The 4,151-nt window shown below is 49.7% G+C and overlaps 1 long non-coding RNA gene across 1 annotated transcript; it reads right to left on the reverse strand.

Annotated features, from left to right (window-relative positions):
- Window positions 1-452: 452 nt before the first annotated feature.
- LOC122227182 lies at window positions 453-3,947 on the reverse strand. Its single transcript, XR_006205916.1, has 3 exons — window positions 2,983-3,947; window positions 2,483-2,628; window positions 453-594 (listed from the first exon to the last, which is right to left on the reverse strand). It is a non-coding gene; the product is annotated as an uncharacterized LOC122227182 (long non-coding RNA).
- Between the last annotated feature and the right edge of the window lie 204 nt (window positions 3,948-4,151).

A 4,151-nucleotide genomic window follows, 5' to 3' on the forward strand; every position in this document is an offset into this window, starting at 1 on the left:
AACGGGGGAAGGAGAAGCTTGAGAGTGTTCAGTTCAGTTAAAGAATAAACCGCACTGAGCTCCTGTGTGCCAAGACCCTGGGATAAAGAGGCAAATGGGAGGTAGTTCCCCCAGATCCCGTGACACAGAGCTTAGTGTCATATACAGGCCTGCAAGCAAATAATTTGTGAACCAGGCCATGATCTTGGCGCCTGGGTGGCTCAGTCGGTTAAGTGTCTGACTTCAGCTCGGGTCATGATCTCACAGTTCATGAGTTTGAGCCCCGTGTTGGGCTCGGTGCTGACAGTTCGCAGCCTGGAGCCTGCTTCAGATGCTGTGTCTCCTTCTCTCTGCCCCTCCCCCATTCTCTCTCTCTCTCTCTCTCTCTCAAAAATAAATAAACATTAAAAAAATTTTAAACATGCCCGGATCAAAATGTATACAAAATGCAGTGCACAGAGGAGGAAGGGAATGATAATTCTAGCTGGGTGGGAGGGAACAGGCAAGGTATGAACAGAAGAGGTGATGGCAGACCATGTTTTTGAACGATGAATAGGAGTTCTTCAAGCAGATGAGGAGTCTGCTCCACGTAAGAAAAATACGTTTCTGGGAGAACTGTGTATATAAAGGCAAAGAGATCTTACAGCATCCTTCCGAATTTGGCCAGGAATGTTTGAGAAAGGTTCTTTAAACTTCTAAAATCAATGCTGGAAAGCAACCCAGGCCTCCTGAGTCCTAGTCCATGCTTTTATCTGACCCTCTTTAGCAGCTGTCCCAGGGTCTGGTGGCCCAATACCTGGGTGTTGTATCAGTATTTGAAAAGCTCTGGTCACACAGCTACTAGCTCCATGGATTCATCCAACAATACTGACTGGGCGCCTTCTAAGTGGGCTTGAATATTGTGGATACAATGACATCCCCGGGATGGCGTGAGCCCCGCTGTGAGAGGGCTACTCGAGAGGGGGCAGTGGGGTGGCACCAGGGAGAACACTGTATATATATTTCAGGGTCAGGACTCTGGACCTTGTTCTGAGCTCTTGCAAGGCTTTATGCTGAGAAAAGACATAACTGAGTGTGCCTTTCAGAGAGGTGGTTATGAGGACAACGTTGGGCTTGGATTGGAGAGAGGCGAGACTGGAGTCAGGAGAGACAGTTCTAGAAGACTTCCACAGCAATTTAAGGGGGAGATGATGTCACCAGCACTCTTAGCAATCTACCCAAAAGAAAGGACAATCTAAGTGCACCCCAAACCATCTAGGTTACTGCTCCCAGCAGCATTATTCATAAGTGCCCCAAACTGAAAATAACCCAAATGTCCACCAACAGGAGACTGATAAAGTTTGCACGTCCACACAGTGGAATACTATTTAACAATAAAAAAGAATGAACTAGTGATCCGTGGCACATCATGAGTGAGAGACTAGAAATCTAGAAATCTAGAGAGACTGAAAACACATCTGCCCACGGAAAACAGTGGCGGTGGGGTCTAACACACAAGCAGGGGGAAACTTTTCATGATGGAAATGTTCTAAAGCTGGACCGTGGTGATGGTCGTACAACTCTATACGTTTATTAGAAATCATTGAATTGTACACTTACAATGAGTGTAAGTTGGCGGGGTGTAAGTTATATTTTAATAACGTTATTTAAAACAAGGGTGACGATGGGGCTCTGACCTGTAGTCTGGGTAGTGGGAGATAAGAGACTGGAAATCTCTTAAGGGGAAGATGTGAGGGACAGGAATGGAGTGGGGGGTGTGCCCACCACACGTCCCACTGACCTGCCTTTGGAGCCCCCAAAGCCTGCTACCCTGCCTTTTCTTATCCTCGCTGCTCAATACCTCATCTTCAAATGGAAGACTTGGGTGAAATGGGCAGGAGTTAGTGCTGGGGGACACAATTCAGCCAAGACAACTGTGGGGAGAGGGGGGCATAGTTCTAGGGACTTGGCCTTAACTTCAAATGGACTTCGGGCTGGTGTGCAGCCCCAGGCTGAGACCAGAGATGTCGAGACCCTGTCATGTGAATGGTCCACTATCTTTGCCTCTTCCCAGGAGGACACAGGGCGCTGGAGCTGGAGAGAGGTGAGTTTGTACCCTGGTGCCATTTACCAGCTGTGGACTAGCTGAGACTAGGTGAGCCTCAATCTTCTCATCCGTGAAATGGACCAACATCCTTCCTTCATATGACTGTTGTTGAGGATTAAGGAGAGGCCCGGCACATGGAAGTCCTCAGTGGGTGCCAGATTTTGACTTCCAATTTTTCACCTACTCTTAGCAACAGCCACCACCCCCGCAGCTGTTTTCCTAGGTCTGCTGGCGGCCATGACTCCCGGAGAGTGCCGGACATCCCTTCCATAGTCCATTCCTGCCATCCTCCAACTTCCCCTCCACTACCGCCCTCCATTCCAACCGATTGAATATACCAGCACCTGCTTTTATGGAGGACCCCCTCATTTTTGAATCTTACTCCTGGGTAAAGTTGGATTAATAAGCTTCACTCACCAGGAAATGCCTTTGCATCAAATAAGGTCCTTTTGGAGGCGCTGACCAAACGGAGTCTCCCAGGACCAACCAGCACCTTGTAGAACTGACCTCCCGCGGATCTGCAGGACATCTGCATTTAATGGCTGGGCATTTCACAGCTCTTCCTGCTTAGCACAAAGCAGAAGTCAGTAAGTGACTTTAAAAGTGTATGGTTATGTAAAGAAAATGGTCGAGTGCATCAGAGGGAACGGCCAATACTGACAGTGGTGAGGGATGGCAGGAGGTTGGGAAGCAGCAGCCAGTGCGGGGTCGGGGGGGGGGGGGGGGGGGGGGGGAGGGAGACGGGTAACAATGAGGGGGGCAGGGCAGATTTGGGACTGGGGGGCTTCTTGCTGTCCCTCGTGGTCACTGCACTTCTGATCACTGCCTACTGCACCTCTATATAAGGCTGACCCCCTCCCTGGCGGGGAGCAGGGATGAGAAAAGAAGGCAAGCATGCAAGGAGACACTGAAGCTACCTGTCAATAGCCAGTTGGTAGCATTTTCTCTCTGCGGTATCTCCTCTGGGCTGCCGTCAAGGTGAGAGCCATGGCCCTGGGTCGGCCAGGCAGGTGGCTGCCGGTCCAGGGGCACTCAGTGGCTGGGGCTCTGCAGATACACCAAGACCCCACAAACCAAGCAGGCAGCCTAGCCGGTCCCAGTCACCAGTGTGTTCCTCCAACCACACCCAGCTTCTAAGGCAGGGCCTCTGATTGGTCACGTGACCGTGTACTCGTTGGACAAATCTATACTTCAGACCTGTTGTGCAAACATCCAGGCACAAAGCACTGGCCTGGGAATGCAGACAGGCATCCCACGGGGTCATTTGGGGCCTCAGGGGCTTTGCGCTCCATTCAGAGATAAAACGCTCGTACTCTGTCCAACGCCTCCCCTCCCGTGTTAGAAGGGCCACCAGCCACCATGCTGTGGTCCAGGCTACGAGGACAGGTGGGCAGTGTGAGCACCCAGCTGAGCTTGCAGACGGTGCAGAAAACTCTGCCAGCATTTGAGTCCCAGCTCTACCATTTGCTAGTTACACGAGGTTAGCTCAAGTTATTTAAACGGTCTGTGCTTTATTCTCCTCCTCCATAAAATGGGAATCATAGGATCCCCGCCCAAGGGTTGTATGAGGATGAAAAGAATAATACAAGCTTAGAATAGCCCTTGATAAGTATGAGTTCTAATGCTCTAATTGTCTTCACCATTATCACTATTATGTCCCCAGATGCTGCTGTTTCTCCCACATCCACTGACAGCAAGTCCTGGACATCTCCCTTCGTCTATTTCTTGTGTCCTTATCCCCTTCCCCAGCTGAGCACAGTTGTGGTCCAGGAGAGTGAGCCTCATCGTCTTGATGGTTATGAGACATTTCTCCTAGCTGGTTTCCTGTCTCCAGTCTCTGCCACCACCTAAATCTCGCTCAGCATTCCTACCCCTGTGGTCTTCCAAAGAGAGATCTGATCTTTGCCTAGAGCCTTCTGATGACCAGAGATGTGCACAAAGATGTTCATCACATTATTTATAATGGTGAAAGAAGAAAGAGAGAAAGAAAGAAAGAAAGAAAGAAAGAAAGAAAGAAAGAAAGAGGGAGGGAGGAAGGAGAAAGAAAGAAAGAAAGAAAAGAAAGAAAGAAAGAAAGAAAGGAAGG

The sequence above is a fragment of the Panthera leo genome, chromosome C1 (genome assembly GCF_018350215.1).
Source record: "Panthera leo isolate Ple1 chromosome C1, P.leo_Ple1_pat1.1, whole genome shotgun sequence".
NCBI classification, from domain to species: Eukaryota; Metazoa; Chordata; class Mammalia; order Carnivora; family Felidae; genus Panthera; species Panthera leo.